This window comes from Bos mutus, chromosome 24 (assembly GCF_027580195.1).
Source record: "Bos mutus isolate GX-2022 chromosome 24, NWIPB_WYAK_1.1, whole genome shotgun sequence".
Taxonomy (NCBI): Eukaryota; Metazoa; Chordata; class Mammalia; order Artiodactyla; family Bovidae; genus Bos; species Bos mutus.
This window is the reverse complement of record NC_091640.1, coordinates 35,544,017-35,555,272: the sequence shown is the minus strand read 5'-3', so window position 1 is coordinate 35,555,272 and position 11,256 is coordinate 35,544,017.

Sequence of the window (11,256 nt, the reverse complement as noted above, 5' to 3'; positions counted from 1 at the left end):
TTGCCTGGAGAATACCATGGGCAGAAAATGGCATCACTGATTCAATGGACATGAACTTGAGCAAATTCTGGGAGATGGTGAGGGACAGGGAAGCCCGGTGTGTTGCAGTCCGTGGGGTTACAAAGAGTCGGACAGGACTTGGCAACTGAACAGCAAAGCACACTTATTCAACCATCAGACAATCCATGGACTCCTGCTGGATGTCCCTCAAACCCCCTTGGGGCTTTTCCTGTGACAGGCTCTACCAGGACACCTACAGGCACCTTTACCCCCCCAGATCAATGCTGACACTCTTCTGGCTGAAAACAAAAGAATGAATTTTCTCATTTCAACTTACTCATTTGGCGGAACCATCATGCCTACATGCCAATTCAAATATCAAAGAGAAAAACGGGCCTATAAAAAAAGGGGAAGGGAACTGCTTTGTAATTGAGATTAATTAATATTTAATTAATATCAGTACTTCAGTTTTGACCAATAAAATAACACTGGGCCCCACCAGCTGACATTTGGAGCTTCAGCTGAGAATGTAAGCCTTTTTAAAGCAGGAAAGAAAAAGATACTGATGCAAAAAAAAGTACAAAATAAGTGGAGATCTTTATGTTGCTTTCTGCCATGAATGCTTGTCTATGGATTAAATACTGCACTGATTCACAAAAATCTATTTTGAAAACTGCTGTTACCTATGTGGAGATAATTTCCCCAGGTGTTTTTCTTTTTTTTTTTAGTTTATTTTAAATTGAAGGATAATTGCTTTACAGTATTGTATTGGTTTCTACTAAACATTAACGTGAATCAGCCATAGGTTCTGAGGTGTGCAATCTTGCGTAACACAAGGGAGATATCATAGGCACAAACTGACCTTTGGTTCATATATTGAGCCCTGAACAAGTGATACATAAAAGCTAGAAGACAGATCATTTTAGGCTGGGGGATAAGGAACAATTCTGGGGAGGTGTGACTTGAAAGGTTGGTGGAAGGAGAGTACTGAAGGCTGCAGAGATGGTTTGGGATGTCACGGTACAGAGGATTGAGAGCAGCATCCATGTCTCTCCAGGCTGCCTGGAGTGTTGGGTGTGCAAAAGTTCTGATAAGGGCTGTTGGAACCAGAATGCAGCTGCCCTTGAGTGTGAGGCGAAAGGAGGGTGGGAGCCTGCTGCAGATTTTGAGCAGGGGAGTGAACATGTATTTCTACTTTTTCTAGGACAAAGGGTCCTGGTTTTACGGTTCCTCTGAAGTTGAGAAAGGAAAGCCAGTCTGACAAGAAGAATCCCAGAAACTTTGTACTGGTTTCATGGAGTCAGGCAGAGGCTAGGCAGTGTTCCATGTTGAATTCTAAGAGTGCATTTTGACAAAGTATCATAGATAACGTTATCTTCATTTTCTCAATCTACGTTTGAAAGTCTGCTCTCAGTTCATCTTGCCATCATCATGAAAAGTCAAAGGAACATTGTCAGTGGGACAAGAGGAGCCAGCCTGTCGCCATGACCTCCCCCCACATAGGAGATGCTTGTCTTACTAGGTATTGTCCACTGATGCTCATTCTTGGGGACACTTGGCTTCCTACTTTCACTACCTGAACACGGCCGAATCTAGTTTGGAACCAAGTGCTCCCAACATCTTGGCACGTAGGCCATTGTTAGGGTCCACACATATTTCCCCCAGTTTCAGCTTCAGTAGATCAGAAGTCAACCAAAGTTACACAAATGTGTCAAATCATACAGGGAAACAGGAAAGCAACACCATTCTCAGACAAAATCGAATGTGTATCATCACCAAATAGCTTTACCCTTTGATACTCTGGATATAGCAGCTGTCTTCCCAACATCCATTCCCCTTTTTTCTGATATCCACTCCAATTTTAATTTAAATATGTGTGGGTGCTAAGTTGCCTCAATTGTGACCGACTTTCTGTGATCCTATGGACTGTAGCCTGCCAGGCTCCTTGGTACATGGGGTTCTCCAGATAAGAATTCTGAAGTGGGTTGCCATGCCCTCCACCAGGAGATCTTCCCAACCCAGGGATCAAACTTGCGTCTCTTACATCTCCTGCTGTGGCAGGCAGGTTCTTTACCTCTAGCACCACCTGGATATCCACCCACCCATCCCTTAGGGGAAAAGATGACACCCTTGCATGAAAGAGCTGGGTGTATGGCTCAACCAATTACATAATCTCAGCCTCTGGTCAGCATTCCTAGTCAGAGAGTGTCACCTGGACCTATTTGGGGTCACAGGAAATGATGAAAGCTTAGCTGAAGTCTTTGGAGAAGTACTCCTGGGAGAATTGACTGGTGACAACCAAAATGGGAAAGCCAGGAAGGAACTGAACTTTATGGGGAAAAGGTAGTTTTAGGGATGATGACTTTTGCTCAATAAATATTTGCATGCCCACCACGTCCTGGGAACCAAGTTACTGCCCTCAGGACACACAAGCCAGTGGGGAAGCCTGGCACATACATAGGTCATGCAATATAAAGAGGTGAGGAAATTCATCACCATGAGCCCAGGGTACTGGGAGAAGATCCATAATTGAAGGGATCACAGGGGCTTCTGCCTGAGTTACCTGCTGGAATGAGCCTGAAGGTGAGGTTGGGTGGACACCGCAGGCACGTGGGGCTGTAGGAGCCAATGCACAAGGTCCTCACAGGAGCCAAAATAGGAGTAAAGATGTTTACAAGGAGAGGCTGTTTACAGAGAGGTGTTTACAAGCCTTCCTCTGCATGACCGAAGTGGAACAGGGGAAGTAGTCATCCTTGGTACTGTGATCAGTATCATTGTCTGGACTATAATAACTCAGATCTTCAAAATGACAGGCTTCTCCTCTGGAGCAGAGTAAGTGGGGGCAGAGGAATCGTTCCTGTTTATTGAGTTCCTGTTATGTGTCAAGTACTGTGTTAAATATTACATGTATCTTGCCTGCTAGATTTGAAAATCGTAACAATCCACATTATAAGAAAGATGCATTTGAGATTCTGATAGGTTAAATCAGAGGGCCCCAACCCCCGAGCCAAAGACCAACACTGGTCCATGGCCTGTTAGGAACCAGGTTGCACAGTGGTGGGAGACCGAGTGAAGCTTGATCCGTATTCATAGCGGCTCTCCACCTGAACCCTACTGTGAACTGCGTATGCCAGGGATCTAGGTTATGTCTCCTGAGATCATCCTGAGACCGTCACCCCCACCCCCACCATGGAAAAACTGTCTTCCATGAAACCGGTCCATCATGCCCAAAAGATTGGGGATGGCTGTGTTAAATCATTTTCCTCAGATCACATAGCTAGTAAGTGGTGGGGCAGGTTTGGGAATCTAGGTCATTCTGGCTCCAAAGAGCAGCTCTACACTTAGTTCTGAAGCCTATGTAGAATCAGCTTGAAATGTCAGTTTGAATGAACCCACTTGGTATTAATTAGAAGGAGAAATTGGCAAATGCAGTTTTAAATACTTTGAACAATTCTCTGGGGAGCACATTAAATATCTCAAAGCAAAGCAAAAATGTATATTAATAAGAACACAGTCATTCAAAAGGCAATTGTTCGCCATCAGTTCCAAACAGAATAAAAGGAGGGGAATTCAATTTCCCCACTTTTTCATGCCAAGGGCTCAGGCTCCAAGTTTCCCTCACTGCTCTCCCTTCACCTCTTCTCCTTACACGTTACAGCTTCATTCCTTAAGATGTAAGCGGTATTTATAGGAAATGCTGATCACTGCCAACAAGTGAATACTCCCATTAAACACGGTTTAAAACAACCTTCTCTCCAGTTGTTTATAATAACCTCTTGGAAGTTTGAAATTAAAATCTGTCTCCCATCCAGCCTTTTTCCCGCCTCTTATATGACGCCAAACCAAGAACTTGCCCTTGAACATACTTCAACTCCCTGGCCCACCACCCTGACATGCTCTGTAGCTCATTATCTCAATCCCTAAATATTAGTCTTTTCTCTTGTCTTCTCTGGTTTCCTGGACATGATTCAGTCTCCCTGGGTATTTCATTGTTTATGTCAACGAACAGACTCTGTCCCTTCAAGAGACCCCTTCCCCTTGCCTGGCCCCATTGTCCCTCAACACCTTCACGACAAAATGTGTGTTGAACTTCTCTTCTTTCACAGGGAGAGACCCTGAAGTTGAAAGAATCCAATCTCTTCATTAAAAAGACAAGGTCCTTGACCCTAAATGGGAAGCAAATCCAAAAAGAGGGAATATATGTACATGTAGAGGGCCGGTAAAGAATCCGCCTGCCAATGCAGGAGACGTGGGTTCAATACCTGGGTGGGGAAGATCTCCTGGAGGACAGCATGGCAACCCACTCCAGTATTCTTGCCTGGAGAATCCCCATGGACAGAGGAGCCTGGCAGGAGTCCACGGGGTCGCAGAGTCAGACACAACTGAAATGACTTAGCACGCATGCACATGTATACATAGAGCTGATTCAGTTTCTGTACAGCAGAAACTAACACAATATCGTAAAGCAACTATGCTCCAATTTTTTTTAATTACCTTAAAAGTAATAAAACAAGAAATCTTCTACTTAAAAAACAAAACAAGACAGAAAGAAGTCTTTGAGACCCAGAGAGTCTACACGATTTATTGAAACTCACACACTTGGGAAGAGGCTGTATCAAAGCAGGAAGGTGGGACCCTCGGGTTCTAGTTCAAAGCCCTTTTCACCACCCTGCACCTCCCCACTCCCCATTCACACCCATCCCAACACCTTGTCAATTTGGTGTCAGATTTTGTCTGCCCGAAGCAGAGGGCATGTCCATGTTCACTGGTCAAGTAATCAAAGCACAGTGGAGGTCCAGGGGCAGTTGCCACAGGGGGTTTGTCTCATGGTCCAGATGACACATGTGTGCTTTTCATCCTGAAACAAGGGCTCCTAAACCCGGGTATCTTCCCGAAGTCCTCCCTCTCCAGAGCTGTTCATGGGTGTGTGTCATCCCTCTGCTGAGGATGTTTTAAGATTTTAGCCTAAACGTTTGAGAGTGAGAATTGTAAAGGCAAAGTTGGTGAGGGTGGGTGGGCTGGGCAGCACTTCTAAGGCAGGGCTGGGAATTGCTAAGCTCTGCAGGATCTGGGAGGGATGTGATCAGAAAAGGCTTTGCTTGTTTCCCATTGCTTTCACCGCTGGTCAAATAAACATAGCAGAGCACTCAGGGAAAGGAACCCTAAAGGGTAGACATCTCTTCAGAGAGGAGTAGGTCCCACGAAAAGCTGCCCTCCTTAGGATCACTCCTGTCCTGACCCCTGCCCGGTGCGGGTGTAGTCCTTTATGGGCTTCTATGGCCTGAAATACTTGTAAGTATGCTTTTGAACTGTGGTGTTGGAGAAGACTCTTGAGAGTTCCTTGGACTGCAAGGAGATCCAACCAGTCCATTCTAAAGGAGATCAGTCCTGGGTGTTCTTTGGAAGGAATGATGCTAAAGCTGAAACTCCAGTACTTTGGCCACCTCATGCGAGAGTTGACTCATTGGAAAAGACTCTGATGCTGGCAGGGATTGGGGACAGGAGGAGAAGGGGACTACAGAGGATGAGATGGCTGGATGGCATCACCGACTCGATGGATGTGGGTTTGGGTGAATTCCGGGAGTTGGTGATGAACAGGGAGGCCTGGTGTGCTGCGATTCATGAGGTCGCAAAGAGTCGGACACGACTGAGAGACTGAACTGAACTGGAAAACAGAAGGTGAGCTTCTTGACATCCAGAGAGGTGACCTTGGTAAGAGAGGAACAGCCCTAGCACCTGCATTTGGTGCAACAGGGCTGTGGTTACCCCGATCCAAGGCTGGCTGGCTTCAACAGCACAGAGGGTGTGCTTGATTTAATGCTCTGCTGTCACTGCCTTGAAACTCTTACTAATGTTTGAAATGAGTCTCACAGTTTATTTTGCATTGGGCCCCATAAATCCTGAAGCTAGCCCAGCTGCTTGCCCTTCCTTCACCCCACTAACTTTCACATACAATTTCTTCTCTAAACTGGACTGAAGAGATTATCTTCTATTCATTCTTATTTCCCATCTGTGCCAAGACATGGAAGCAACCTAAATGTCCATCGACAGATGAATGGATAAAGAAGAGGTGGTGTGTGTGTGTGTGTGCGCTCAGTCATGTCTGACTGTGCAATGCCATGGTCTGTAGCCCACCAGGCTCCTCTGTCTGTGGAATTTTCTAGGCAAGAATGCTGGAGTGGGTTGCCATTCCTTTCTCCAGGGATCTTCTTGACCCAGTGATTGAAACTGCATCTCTTGGTTCTTCTGCATTGGCAGGCAGATATTTTACCACTGCACCACCTACAAAGCCCCAAAGAAGATGTGGTACATATATACAATGGAATATGGGCCTCCCTGGTGGTGCACTGGTAAAGAATCTGCCTGCTCCAGGAAGATCCCACATGCTGCAGGGCAGCTTTCCTACGTACGATGACTATGGAGCCCACGTGCCACAACCACTGAAGCCTGTGTGTGCCTAAAGCCTGTGCTCTGCAACAAGAGAGGCCACCACAGTGAGAAGCCTGCACACCAGAGCGAGAGAGTAGCACCTGCTTGCCACAACTAGAGAAAGCCCTCATGCAACAGCAAAGACCCAACACAGCCAAAAATAAAAAATAAATAAATCTTTAAAAAAACCACAATGGAATACTACTCAGCCATAAAAAAGAACGAAATGATGCCTTTTGCAGCAACATGGACGGACCTAGAGACTGTCATATACTGAGTGAAGTAAGACAGAGAAAGATAAATATCATGTAATAATCACATATGCAGAATCTAAACTACAACACAAGCAAACATATGTATAAAACAGAAATAGACTCACGGACATAGAGAACAGATTTATAGTTGCCAAGGGGGAGGGGAGGTGGGGGAGGGTAGAATAGGGAGTTTGGGATTAGCAGATGCAAACTAGTATACCCAGGATGGATAAACAAGGTTTTACTGTCTATAGCACAGGGAACCATATTCTATATCTCATGGTAAACCATAATGGAGAAGAATATGAAAAAGAATATATACACACACACATATACTTGTACAACTGAACCACTTTGCTATGCAGCAGAAATTGACACAACATCGTAAATCAACCATATTTTAATAATTTTTTTTTAAGTCTGCTCTTCTATACTTTTTGTAGTGCCTTCAAATAGGAAATGAGTCATGACAAATGATTTAGATGTAACTGATGTTTTCAGTTAATAATATGAAAGAGCAAAGGTAATCTTGATTCAACAACCCAGGACTGGTTAGACAAGATGCAGGCCAAACGCACAGCAGACTTCTGTGCAGCTATTACAAATCCTATTACAGAAATCCATTTGGGGACGGGGAAACGTTCATGGTATAGCGCAAAGTGGAACAACAGCCAAACAGGAAACACATAGGCCCCCACACAGCCTCCGGGTGACTTTTGAATGTCACCAAAACTGTGAATCTCCAGGAAGGGGCCTGTGCCAGGGGCTGGGGGCAGGGTCTGAACCCAGCAGCTGCTGTCTCTGACTTGTATTTTTCCTAATTTATTGTTGTTTCTGCCCTGGAATGTACCTGTGCTCTTCCTATCCCGAATTCCAGCACAGGATCAAGGATGAAACAGACGAGACCTTAAATCCAGAGCATTACATTAAGAGACTTCGGAGGGGTGTGTCAGGATTGGCTGTGGTGCTTACAGGCTGAGTTGGCAAGTGCTGAGCAAACAGCCTTTTCCCCAGTCATTTTATCGTGCTCATCTCACACATAAGAGCTTATCACTCAAGCCAGATAATTTCTGTTAACACAGATACATTTGTGAGGGCCCAGGAAGACAGTGGGAGAAGGTGACGGCATCCCACTCCAGTACTCTTGCCTGGAAAATCCCATGGACAGAGAAGCCTGGTAGGCTGCAGTCCATGGCGTTGCTAAGTTGGATACGACTGAGCGACTTCACTTTCACTTTCATGCATTGGAGAAGGAAATGGCAACCCACTCCAGTGTTCCTGCCTGGAGAATCCCAGGGACAGGAGAGCTTGGTGGGCTTCCGTCTATGGGGTCACACAGAGTCGGACACGACTGAAGTGACTTAGCAGCAGCAGGAAGACAGTGTGCAAAGCATTTGGTCTAAGACCCCAGAGTTCCAGCCTGGCCTCAATAGCAGATGATGCCAAGGAGGCTGCTCTTCTAGCTTCCTTTGTAGAAATAATAATAGCCACCTGGTCTAATTCCTGGGTCAAGTCCCACAGGAGAAAGTGCTTTGTAAAGTTCAGAACCTTCTAAACGTGTAAGGTGTAGCTATCATCAGACAATGGTGAGGAACACCTGGAGGGAAGTAAACTTGGGTTTCTCCTTTCTCTAGCTGTGTCTTAAATGGAGACAATCACTTAAGTTCCTCAGGTTGGCTGACTCAAGGTCAAAGGCCTTGGTGGTTTAGTCGCTAAGTCATGTCCTATTCTTGCTACCCCATGGACTGTAGCCCACCAGGCTCCTCTGTCCATGGGATTTCCCAGGCAAGAATACTGGAGTGGGTTGCCATTTCCTTCACCAGGGGACCTTCCCCACCCAGGGATCAAACTCACGTTTCTGCCTAGATTCTCTCTAAAGATACTGCCAACGTGAAAATTCCACTGTTATGAAAACCACCTTTATGTTTCATTATCGTTTTTTGTTTTTTTTTATATAATGGAAGACTGAGTCTTGAATTTGACTCTTTGAGGCTGTTCTGTGTGAGAGTATCTGTGGGGGTGGGGGGCTGGGGACCCTGAGGGGAAAGGAGAGGAGAGGAGAATGGGAAGGAAGCCGGGCAGGAAAATGGAAAGGGGCCAAGTGATAAGATACTGCCACAGGCATTGCAGGTTGGAAAACAGAAGACTGAGAACTGGAGGCCTCTGTTTATGCGCCCTGAGGAGACAGGAAGCCCAGCACAGGGTGGCTGTTGATGCCCCCATCCCCAGAAGCCCCTCTCTCCTCCCCACGCCACAAGCTGTTCTCTGACTGCTAGTGAACCCACCAGACTTTCCCTACTCCACCCTCAGCTCCACTGAGCTCTGCCTCTGCACACTAAATGTTCCTCAGACCTGATTTTGGTGTGGTCTTCTGCTTTTTCAGTTTCTTCCTCTAAGGGGAAAAAAACCAATTCATGTATTTTAGATACAGTGGCTTTGATGAGTGAAGAACCTCTTGGGAATAATTACAGACACATCCACATGGAATGAGGGACCATTCTCTACCAAAATAGATTTCTTTCTACTGTTCCCAATTAAGATGCTGTCTTCTGGGATCCAGCTTCAAAGGCTGCATTTTCTCCTTGTGAAAGCCAATGACATCCGGTTATGATTAGTATCTGGACAGTGAAAGACCTGACCCCGTCTAGCCAGGTCCCCCAGGCAAAGGACAGCAGGGACCAGAGACTGTGCGGTCTGGGCCGGGAGGTCAGACAAACCAGTGCATCAGGCAAAGGCCGGCAGTGGTGGTGTAGAACTCCTTTTCGGCCTGAATTATTCTGGTTAACTCAGCACCTAGCATCCTGCCTTTCCAGGCACATGTTCAGAGAAAGAAAATCAAGTTCCCCAATTAAATTCACAAAATATGTCACTGTTTAAGGGCCCTTTCAAGATTTAAGATGGAGTGAGCTGAACACCCTAGAACAGCCTCCAGGATCACAGGATGTAAGTGCTGCAGAGACTGTTACTTCGAAAACAAGGATTTGGAGGTCAGAAGGACTGGGTGACTTGCCAAAATCCCTCAAGACCATGGACGTAAGTTTGTGCAAACTCCAGGAAATAGTTAAGGATAGGGAGGCCTGGCATGTTGCAGTCCATGGGGTCACAGAGAGTGAGACGCAACTGAGCAACTGAACAACACCACTCAAGACCAGGCCAGCGAGATGGGACTCTTAGTCCTCCCCGTTTTTTTTAAACCACATCACCAAGTCTGTTGAGTTAAAAGGAATATAGAGCCTGAAACATGTCAGAGGTAATGTTATAAAAAGATCTCACCAGATCAACTTGACTGGTGCCTAAACAAAACCTTCAGACACAGACCCTGATTTTCACCCAGATTAGAACAGAGGATGAGATAATTAGATAGCATCACTAACTCAATGGACATGAGTTTGAGCAAACTCCGGGAGATAGTGAAGAACAAGGAAGCCTGGCGTGCTTCAGTCCACGGGGTTTCGAAGAGTTGGATGTGACTTAGCAACTGAACAAAAATAAAAGAAACCCATCTTAGGCCTTAGTCTGCCCTGGCCCTTCAGGAATCAGAGAAGGGGTAACTCCTGAGTAAGATAGAAGGGTGGGTGGCTAGGAACAGACCTAGTCATTCTGGATAATCATGGGGGTCACACCTCCTGAGTCAGACAAGTGAGGATTCTGTTGCTGCTGTGCTCAGTCATGTCTGACTCTTGGTGACCCCAAGGACTGTAGCCCACTAGGCTCCTCTGTCCATGGGATTTCCCAGGCAAGAGTACTGGAGTGAGTTGCCATTTCCTCCTCCAGGGGATCTTCCCCACCCAGGGATCAAACCCACGTCTCTTCTGTCTCCTGCATTGGCAGGTGGACTCTTTACCACTGAGCAACCAGGGAATCCATAGACTATGCAGAGAGCAATACTGTCAATAATCATCAACGATCAGGGACGACAAATGGTCAGGGCACTCTGTTGGACATGCTGGGATAATTCAGCACAGAGAAGGTCATTGAATCAATCAGCTGCTATTCTGGACACAGGCTGTTCAACTGATCACAGAGATGATGGGCTTTCAAAAGCATCGGAAAGCCTGATCAGCAGCAGCAGCTGTCACTTATGGAAAGCTCACTCACTATATTCTCAACACTTCATATGTATCATCTCATGTCATCCTCATACCAGTTCATATTATTGCCCAGATTTTACACTTGAGAAATATGAGATTAAGAGACGTCAAGCAGCTTGCCCGATGTCACAAGCTGACCAACGGCATGACCAGGATGTGAATCCAGGCTTGCACGACTCCACAGCACAGGCTCTCACCCTGCACAGCTGTGCTGTGTCACAGCTATGGCACCATCCCTTTTAATCCATGTCTCTACTCACGATGACCTACAGCTGAGGGTCCACAGTGTGCTAGATGCAGTGTGTCTTGTAGGTACAGCTTGCTAGAATAAGATGCACATTTTATTGCCAACCCAGCTCTAAAGAAACAGATGCTTATAGGTGGGGGATTTGCTGTCTGACCATATGGGAAGGCAAGATCTGGTCAATAAATAGTTGTATTTAAAATAGCAATTTTAACTGCATGCTGCCCACAAGCACGTA